Raw genomic sequence first — 11,016 nt, 5'->3', positions numbered from 1 at the left:
TATCAACCCTGAATATTCATTAGAAGGACTAATGTTGAAGCTTCAATACTCTGGCCACCTGATGCAAAGAGCTGACTCACTGGAAAAGACCCTGATGCTGGGAATGATTGAGGGCATAGAGAAAAGGGGGCAACACAGGATAAGATGGTTGGATGGCACCATCGACTGAATGGACATGAATTTAAGCAAACTCTGGGAAATAGAGAAGGGCAGGGAAGCCTGGCATGTTGCAGTTCATGGGGTGGCAAAGAGTCAGTGGACTGAACAACAATAACAACATCCTGGTGGCCCCAAACTTGAGGGAAGGTAGAGCAGGCCAATCAGATTCTTAAAAGAGCCCTAGTTAAACTATGCCTAGGGCCACTCTTCCAGATGTATGCTACCACTCCATGCATGCATCTTGGTCATGGCATAGCCTTTCAGATAAAAGGGGAAAATAGCTTTATGCCCTGGTACCAGCAACACCTGGCTGTATTTACCCCCACAGTGACATCTGTAATGCCACTTGAATCCTTAAGTTCTCTCTTGACCAACAGCTCCTGAGTGGTGTTCCCTATTTTCAAAAAAAACAGGAGTGTCTCCAATAGGACAGTCTGTGGAACACCTGGACAGTTCACAATGTAGAGTAACCTTCAGCATTGGAATTGACAGGAAAAACCAGGATCCAGCAATTACTCTGCAGTAATATGATTTAGCCCAAAGCCTAGAAATTAGAAGTTTAAAAAAAAAAAATGACACACTATACCTATCCCCAGGTTTGAGGCCCTCCTTAGATGCCATCATCCAGTCTTAAAAATCCATGTTCTGTTCGGGACAACCAAAATATCACACCCAGTCACCCTGATTTCTAAATCAGATGGGCACCTTTGACTGTTTGTTGTTATTCCCTTGTAGGGGTCCTCATCCCTGAGAACTGAGCCCTCTGGTGGCAATCCACACGTAACGCTCTCCACTTTGAGGACACATCCCAAGATGCCTCTTAGCACTTGAGTCCCTTTCCAAACATTCTTATTGCTCCTGGCTTTAGGGCAAGCAGGGTGACAATTTCCACCCAGATACTGAAGGTCTGCCCCGTTCCATTATGCTGTGTTCCACTTGTAAGAGAGAAGTTCTATCCCCATTTGGCAAATCCATTTTGTCACCCAGCTTGAACCCCATCACGGTGTCTGCATCATATGCAGGAATAGAGCTTACTTACCTCTTCCCCCTTTTTGGTCAGGGACCTGCTCTCTAGGTAAGTCACACTTCAGACAGATCTGGCCTGGAGTAATGCCTCAATCAGTGTATCACCACCAGAGGATATACTGCATAGTGGTGCTTGCCCTCTGGCTTCTGGCCCTGGGATTAACCTCAAGGTTTGGCAGGAGCTGCCACCAAAGGGACCTCTCTACATAAGTTTCAGTAACTTTCTAGTGACACTTCTGTAACCACAAAAAAGACTGCAAGGACCCTCTGATGTATACAATCCCAAGAAGATTATTTAGCCACTATGATCCTATAAAATCACCAGGCCCTATACTGACCTCAGGACAGGGGAGCACCTGTCTATCTGAAGGAAGAATGTTTTTTTATTATAACCAGTCTGGGGCAGGTCCAAGAAGATACTAAGGGCCTCTTAGAACAGGCCACCAAAAAACTGAGATTTGCTCATGACAGGCACTTGGCACTCTCTCTCCTTCCTCCCTTGGCTCCTGCTACTTCTGGGTATCTTGTTAGGCCTCCGGTTTGGGCCCTGTCTGTTTCAACTGCTCACAAAGTTTAGCAGGCCCCAAAAGCTTCAGACTAGACTGATGTTACTAAAGCGTGGCTTCCCTGGTAGTTTGGCGGTAAAGGATCTGCCTGCTAATGCAGGAGACGTGGGTTCAATCCCTGGGTTGGAAAGATTCCTTGGAGAGGGAAATGGAAATCCACTCCAGTATTCTTATCTGGAAAATTCCATGGTTAGAGGAACCTGGTGGGCTATAGATCATGGGGTCCCAAGAGCGTCAGACATGACAGTCACTAAACAAAAATGGAAGCGGATTTCAGACACAGAATATCTTTATTTACATCCATCAGGTAGAGAGATCCTGGCTACTCTACTAGCCAGGATAGTGCCTACTCTAAACAAGTAGTAGTTACAGAAGAGACCTCCTTATGGGAGGTCCCTATAAGGAACATGGAAATGACAAACCACCACCAGTCAAAAGCATTAAGGAGGAGCCAAAAAAAGGGAGGCAGCACCAGCTCATAATATATGCTGACAACCTCCCAGAAACCTTTCCACTGGAACCCATCTTGGCTAAGTCATGTGCATGACACCAGGAAGGACCCAAACATGGCAAAAGTAAGATGAGTGGCCATAGACCACCTGGAAACTAATCCCATCACCATAAAACCTGAGACTAAACGCCACATGGCAGAGCCCTCCTGGGCTCCCTCACCCCACTGCTCTCCACCTGGGCATCCCTTCCCAATAAAGTCTTCTGCTTTGTCAGTAAGTGTGGCTCCTCAGACATTTCTGAGTGTTAGACAAGAGCTCACTCGTGGGTCCTAGAAGTGATCTCCCTTCCAGGAACATAAGCTCTGAGTGCTCAGACACATGGATGTGTTCTTGCAGATGCTGTTGGAAACTAACCCTCCTTCCCTACTCTTTTTGGTTTCTATATTCTCAGCTGTGTTTGGGCAGTAACATGCTCAGGAAAAGCAGAACTCTCACCCACCCACAGATTCAGGTCAAGAAACATGACTGATCAAAGACAAGTAAGCTAAGAGTCACCCCTTTGCTAAGGAGTAAACATGACCTAGTGCTCGCAAATAAGATGCAAGAGAAATTGTCCTGGCTTTCTCTTGAGCAGGACTTTTCTCCCTGATATAAAGAGTGAGAAATCTTTTCTTCTTACTTTGGGTGAACTGCATAGCAAGTGACACTTAGAGCTGAAGTAGCCCTCCTGCAACCAGGAAGCATCAAGCTAAATGATGAAAACTCACTACTGAAGATGGTAGAGTGGAGAGGTAAATAAAGAGTCCAAGTTCTTAATGATACTATGTGACTGTACCTCACTTAAATCACCTACTTCCAGATTACTTTGTATAAGATTTCTTTTTCTCACTAAGCCAGTGCTAATTAATTATTATTGTACTTGCAACTGCAAGTATTCTAATGATGATCCATCATAACATGATGAGCAAAAACAGACTTAGGAAGAGGTTGAGGAAGTCATCAATACAAGAAAAGTACTATTTTTACATCTTTGCACACAGCCATGATTCCTCTTTCTACAAGATAGCAGAAACACATATCAGAGATTCCCTTGTTTTAAAATTACTGAGGTATCTCTCTTCCCTATTAGACTGTTATCCCCTAGAAGGTGAAGGCTATGTTATATCTCTCTCGGAATCCCCTCCAGCCTTAATGTAATGCTTTGCATGTGCTAATTCAGTAAGTGTTGAATTGAGTGAACTGAAGTTTGAAGTCTGTAGCTGAGTGATTTATGAAGAATGGGATAATGTGTGAGTTGAATGAGGTTCTCCAGAGAGATAAAAATGTCAGGAGGATTAAACATGTCTTCAAAAGCACTCTATAAAATGAATGTCAAGAGATCTTCTGAAATTGGTCTTTGTACCATCACCATGATCCCATCAACACTTGAATTATAAAGTTGAGGTGGAATAATCACACTAGAAAATCCTTGTAACTTTTCATTTCCTTCAGTGATAAACATTTATATTCTTCATTAGTTCACTAAAATGGTTATTTTATTTATTTGGATTGTGATTCTTTTTTCAATGTTGCCTACCACCTTAAAGGACCGTGTGAAACAAATGGCTTCCCCTCTATCCCTCTCACCTCAGCAACAGAAACATCACATCAGTTTGGCTCACTTTCCCAGCAAGGACAGTCATGTGCACTGATAATGGAGTTAAAAATAACTCTATTTGGAATTCAGGATGGGTAGGGGATGCATCAGCTTCCAAGACCACAGCCTTTCAGAACTGTCAATTGCCACTCAAATGACTTAACATAGCTGCAAAGCATTTCAATAGCAAATATCTTCCCTGCCCAGAAGGATTCAAGGGTAGAAGGAAATCCACTTACAGTGACATACACTCAAGGGGTGTCCTTTGTTAAAGTTAAATAACTCTCAGTTAACATTATTATTATTTAATTGCACATAGAGCTCTCAGGTGTCTTAGGAGGCTTTATAGTCATGTAGCCTTTGACTCTCAAATCAGTGTCTGCACCATCCATCACAGATTATTAGCTATTCAATTTTTAAAGGTTGCCAGACATGGGGATTTCACTGACATTGAACAGAACCTGACCTGGTGTTAATTAGCAATAGAATAAAGTAGTTATTTCATTTCATCTGTTAAACTCTATGATACTGAAATAAACAGTGTATCTATCTGAAAAGTGTCAAGGATACATGAGGAGTCATTTTAGACTAGCCTAAGAAAAAAGGTTTTAACCTTTTCGCTAAAAAAAAAAAAAAAAATTAATAGTCCATGCGCAACAGATTCCTAGACTTTATTCACGTTTGACCAGTTTTATTCTAAATCCTTAAGACTGACTCCAATCATAAACCTGCCACCACCCATCCTGCTTACTCTTGGCAATTCTATCAACATGGACCACAGTCATTTTTCAGAAGACTCGATTGTCTTGTTTTATACACCACTATCTGCAGTGTGCTGAAGTGTGGCTCCTTGCTTTTACTATAAGGTAAAGCCTATAGGTCTCAAGTCTCAGAAAACTAGTTTTCACTTTTATGTGGTCTTTTAACTAGATAAGGATAAATCTGAAAAAAATAGGCAAGATCTGTGTACACAATGAAATCTACAAAATATTGCTGGGAGAAATTTAAATGATCTTTTAAAATGATCTTTATTTTAACTAGTTAAAAACATCAATATTGTTAAGATGTTATTAACAGTTCCCTCCAAATAGATATACAGATTCAATGCCATCTTAATCAAAATCCAAGAAAAAAAAAATTTGTTTTAGAAATTGACATGTGGATTCTAATATTTCTAAGGAAAAATCAAAGGACAAAACATGTTTGAAAAAGAATAAAAAGTTGGAGGATTAATATTACTGGATGTTAAGACTTAAATTCTTAAATGACAGTAATTTGGGGAGTGTGGTATTGGTATCAGGACTGACAAAATAACAGTGAAAGACAGCAGGGAAACCAGAAATAAATCCATATATATTTGGACAACTGATTTTTGACAAGATTCAGAGATAACTCGATAGAGAAAGAATTTTTTAAAATAACGAGGCAACAAATATAGTTCTATATGAAGATGATAAAGAAGATGAAGACAAAGAAGAAAAAATAGAAAGAGCTTCAATCCATAGTTCACATTGTTTACCAAAAAATTAAACATTTAATAACTGTGGAAACTAAAACAATGAGATTTCTAGAGGGAAACAAAGGAGGAAAATATTTGCTACCTGAGTTTGGCAAAGACTTCTTTGATGACATGAACATGACACTTAGATGAACACATACAAGGGAACACCTGCTTCTGCTGGGGTGGTCCTGGGAAAGAAAGGAAGGGAAGTGTTTGTGGGATAAAGGGAGAAAGGGCTTCAAGCCAGAAAAGCAATGCAAAGTTAGGATGAGTGACAGGGCACTCATCCGGGTCAGACCAGAGTTTTGCAGAAGTTGCTGAGAGAGAAGACAGGAAAGGTTAGGGCCAGATTGTGAATTCTCAGCTAAAAGAGTGACTTTATCCTGTGGGCAATGGGACCTACAGAAGGATCTCAGTCAGGTGAGTAACATGATCAACTGCATATCCTGAAGAGGGGACTTTGGCGGTGACAGGGTCAAATCCACAATGTAAGGAAGAGACCAGTTAAGGGCAGTTTCCATGATCCAGACAAGAGATGGCATGAGAGATGGCGAGGGAGTAAGCCAGGTCATTAACTGTGATGAAGCAGAGTTCACAGTCCACCACACATGTTGAAGGCAGAATGGAAGATTGACTGGATGTGAAGAATAATGGGTTAGAGGAGGGGAGCACCTGCTGACAAGTAAAGAGAATACTAAGGTGTTTCATTTGTTTGTTTTGGTTTTTTGGTAACTATATAAATGGAGATGTGCATGTGTGCTAAGTCACTTCAGTCACGTCTGACTCTTTGCAACCCTATGGACTATAGCCTGCCAGGCTCCTCTGTCCACGGGATTCTCCACGCAAGAATATGGAGTGGGCTGCCATGCCCTTCTCCAGGGGATCTTCCAGACCCAGGGATACTTTTTATTAATTCAGGAAAAATAATAGAGTAGGGAGTACTTTGTTACTGAGTTTGGGAAGAATTTTAAATCCTTTGAGAATTGTTGAGTCAAATAAGGTATAATAGCACCAGGCTTAACAGAAGCCTCTAGTTTTCTGATTTCTGATACTACAGAAAACTTAATTATATCAAAGTCAACAAAGTCTAGTGTAAAGGAAGCCCAGTGGAGGAAAGCCACTCCAAGGAAGAATCACCTAAGGCACCACAGAGAGCCCAAAGGGCAAAACTCAGACTGGAAGAAGTTTACAATTTATCTGTCTGATCAAGGACTCACATTCAGAATAACCATTGTGTCATGGAAAGGGATTTATTTTATAGTCACTCTATTTGGGGGAAGATTTTTTGGAAGCATTTTCACGCTGGATCCCTTTTCACCTTTGATATTTGTAAACCCATCGGGGTATTGCTGGATCAACAACTGCCTTGTGGCAACTCGGCTCACACTACCTGTGGCATTGCTGGAGCTAATGCATTTGTCAAATGCATCACCTGTTAGAATCACTTTTTTATAACAGGTAATGCATGTGTTCCTGGAGAAAGACATTTTATCATCATGAATCACTGGGCAAGAGTGGATAATTCCTGTGGAATTATCTGATGAGATATAGCTATCTCAGATTAGAGAAAATTTATCTCAAAGCCAGTCTCAAATGCGTCCCTGGATTTGGTTGGGCCATGCAGGCTGGTGCTTATATCTTCATTCATAGCAAATGGAAGGATGACAAGAGTTATTTTAAGACATGATATATTATTTCTGTGATATCGGTGAACCACTTCAGCTCCTCATATTCCCAGAAGGGACTGATCTCATAGAAAACAGCATGGCTTGAAATAATAAATTTGTTGAAAAGAATGGACTTCAGAAATATGAATGTCTTATATCCAAAAATTACAGCTTTACTTTTGTAGTAGACCATCTAAGAACCTGGATGCTGCCCATGACATCAAGGTGACATACCCTCACAATATTCCTCAGAGAGGCACCTCCTCCTCAGGGACTTTCTCAAGGAAATCCACTTCCACATCCACTGATGCCCAATGGATACCCTCCCCGCAACCAAGGAGGACCTCCAGCTCTGATGCCAAAAATGGTGGGAGGAGAAAGAAGAGAAGCTGTGCTCCTTCTATTGAGGAGAAAAGACATTTAACTTTATGAAAGAGACTGCCATTCCACCTTGCAAGTCTGAGCCCAAGGTTCTTGTGGTCAAATTGTTCTCCTACCGTACTGGACCCTGCTCAGTCCTGCAATGTATGTGCTCATCTACTTGTACAGTTTGTCCAGTGATATTTTATAATCATCGTCACCTCTGTGCTGTAGGAGAGAATATTTGGTGGACCAGAGGTCATCAGACCTTGCATGGTAACCTTGCATGTTACCATTTTTTAGACAAACAACCACGTTTAAGTGTAAAGAAAAATGAGTAAGATTCTAAGGTTCACAGTGTAAAAGCATAGGGATATTCTGGAAATGTTTTAAGCCTTTGTAAACTGAGATGCATTTTTGCACGACTATGTCAAATATCTCTCACTACTATTGTTATTTGTTACAAATATTTTCCCTTAATTTAGTGGGAAAATATTGCTATATACATGGTGTTTTTTTTTGTTTTGTTTTGTTTTTTACATCTCTGCATGTAATTTCAACACTGTAGCAGGGAGCAATCACTGTGAAGTAATACAGGCCAGTGTATTAGTAAACAATCATCAGGCGGTTAGCAGACACGGTACACACAAGACTGTTAAAGGCCCAGTCACACTTCCCAACAACTCCCAGACAAGCAGCAGATGTGGGGCCCCTGTGCACCGGCCAAATCAAGTGCTGGCACTTAACCACGGAGTTGAAGGCCCTTCCTCTCGACTCCTCTTGGCACTGTCCCCACATTCCTTTCTATGCCACTCAAACCCTTGCATTCTGCCTTAATACCAGAAAACAGAAACACTTTGTCTTTAAGCTGAACAAAATTTTGATAGGAAGCCCCTCATTGTTCATAAAATCTTTGCATCTAGCCTTGCACTGAGCTAGATGTCAGAAGACCACCTGGGTCATGAGGAAAATAAAACCTAGATGAGACACACACAGCAACCACCGGCTCTCCAGTTGAATTTTTAAAGCTAGGAATTCATACAGTTTAGTTCTTTGCTTTTGCATAATCCTGCCTGCTTAGTGCTACTTTCTTTATAGCCTGTTGCTTTCTTTACAGGTGTTGCTTTTTTGCATTAAAAACAGTATTTATCAATCCACTTACCTTTTTAAAGGAAAGCATAGAAGAATGTTCTGGTACTGCCATCAGAAACTCTCTTTTGCAGCTGCATCTTGGTTGAAATATTTAAAATCTGCCACAAAAAAGTAAGGTCATTGTACTTTCTACACATGCCTGGGTGTCTAATTTCTGCCATTAAAACAGCAATAACAACATGCTTGCAGAATAGGCCCTATGGTTTAACTTATATTATTCTATTCTTACAGCCTTGACAAATTTTATTCTTAAAACCAAAGTGGAGCCCTTTTTTATGACAGTGAAAGATCTCTTAGTTCCAGACTTCTTTCATTAACAAAATTGAAACCCACTTTTGACCAATAGTAATTTTTAGGCAAGCAGCCATTTGAGGCGATGGAAAATCCAGCAAACCAAAAGCACCAGCTCCTTCTGAGGCAAAGAAACCTGTGGGCATTGTTTCTACTCCGCTGGAGTCCTGCAACTACTTTTCTTTTTTAATCATAATGGGAATGTGAGTCAGAGCAGCAGAAAATATGGGACAGTCTTTAGCTCTTAAGCAAACCTGTCAGCTTATTCCTACTGTGAACCAGTCTAAAATGCTGTTTCTTGTTTGTGTACTCTTGGCAAGAATACCTTCTCATTAATTACATCACATTTTTACTGAACAATGACTTCCACCCTACGGGTTCCCTCAAGTCTCGGCGATAAAGAATCCAACCTGCAATGCAGGAGATGTGGGTTTGATCCCTAGGTCTGGAAGATTCTCTGGAAAAGGAAATGGCAACCTACTCCAGTATTCTTGCCTGGAGAATCCCATGGAGAGAGGAGCCTGGCAGGTTACAGCCCATGCAGTTGCAAAGAGTGGGCCACAACTGAACACACATACACATGACTTCCATCCTGGAGAGGACACAGGTTTTGCTGTGGGCTGGACTTCCCGTGCAGACTCTTCCAGAAAGTCCTGGTTCTGGCAGCACTCTGTTGGCACACCATTTTTACTGGAAGAATACTAACTAGTGCCCCTAGTGAAATGCACCCACCTATATATAACTCTTCCCCCAATGCTGCTTTTAATTCTGATGGGGGCTACCAAGTAGTTATTATGCACATCTGCTCCAAATCCTGCTATTTAACTTTACTGGTTTTTAAGGTGGTTATTTTTTTTTTAAGTTTTTTTTAACTTAATAAAAGAGATTTCTAATTTAGGTCTTGCTCAGACATCTGAGCAAGATGTTTAGAAACAAGAAATAGTTTAACCATCAGCATTGCATTTGTCCTGGGTCAGACAGAAAAGCACTGTGTTCTATCCCACAGGTGTTTATAAGGTAACCTGTTCACACTTCCTCCATCTTCTCATGGCTGTTACCTTCAGTTTGACTTTAATGTCATATCCTCGTTAACTCTCTGAAATCTAAAAAAGGAGAACTTTTTTTCCTTTTTAAAACACATTTTCTTTTGATTATTAAAAAACATCTTTAAGATAATATGCAAACTTTTTACCTACCCAGAATTAATAAGCATTGTACTTCCTCTAAGAGTTATCAATGATAACTTCAAAATGAAAAAAAAAAAGTTTTTGATGTGGGTTTTTTTTTTGATAAGGCTCCTTTAAAAATCGTAATTATTTGAGTTTTTCTACAAATAATTGTAATTATTTGAGTTTTTCTTCTTTTATTAAAAAAAAATTCAAAGAACATGCACTCTGTAATTTGGAATCTAAAATTAACAACAAAGTATCAAGTATAGGTTAATGTCAATACTCTGGCCACCTGATGCAAAGAACCAACTCATTGGAAAAGACCCTGATGCTGGGGAAGACTGAAGGCAGGAGAAGGGGACGTGAGAGGATGAGACAGTTGGATGGCATCATCAACTCAATGAACATGAGTTTCAGCAAGCTCTGGGAGACAGTGAAGGACAGGGAAGTCTGACATGCTGCAGTTCACAGGGTTGCAGAGTTAGACACGACTTAGCCACTGAACAACAAGAGGTCAATGCAGTTTCAATACTGTGCTTGTCCTCAGGGGTGATCCTCTCCCCACCTCCCACTGTGACTCTGGACTCAGCAGCTGCTTGTCTAGCCACATCTGGAATCTCACCTCAATGATAAACCCAAGGGACTTTGAAACATTTAAAGTGCTGTATGTCCCATTAATACACCTTTACCATTCAGAAATGTTTGAAATAAAGCAAGTGTAGCTTAAAAAAAAAAAGGTACTTAGATGACACCAAAAAATCCATATAAGAAAAGATAATCCTACTTCAACCAAAATTAAAGACTCTGGTCTATGACAAACATAGAAGCGAGAGACAAGCAAGAAACCAGAAGAAAATATTTTCAAGTTATAAATCTGATAAAGGAATTATATCAAGAATACAGAACTATTAAACTCACGATAAGAAAACAAAAACCCTAACAAAATAGGCAAAAAAATTTGAACAGACACTTTACCAGAGAAGATATATGGAGAGCAAAGCTCAATTATTAAAGAAATTCATTTTAAAGCTATTCTG

General features: G+C 40.3%; 1 pseudogene; it reads left to right on the top strand.

Annotated features, from left to right (window-relative positions):
- The first annotated feature begins 5,732 nt into the window (after positions 1-5,732).
- Positions 5,733-7,708, top strand: LOC133051005 (lysocardiolipin acyltransferase 1-like; annotated as a pseudogene).
- The last annotated feature ends 3,308 nt before the right edge of the window (positions 7,709-11,016 follow it).

Source organism: Dama dama, chromosome 33 (genome assembly GCF_033118175.1).
Source record: "Dama dama isolate Ldn47 chromosome 33, ASM3311817v1, whole genome shotgun sequence".
Taxonomy (NCBI): domain Eukaryota; kingdom Metazoa; phylum Chordata; class Mammalia; order Artiodactyla; family Cervidae; genus Dama; species Dama dama.
Note: the sequence above shows the minus strand (reverse complement) of the source record. Positions and strands in the feature narration are given on the sequence as shown.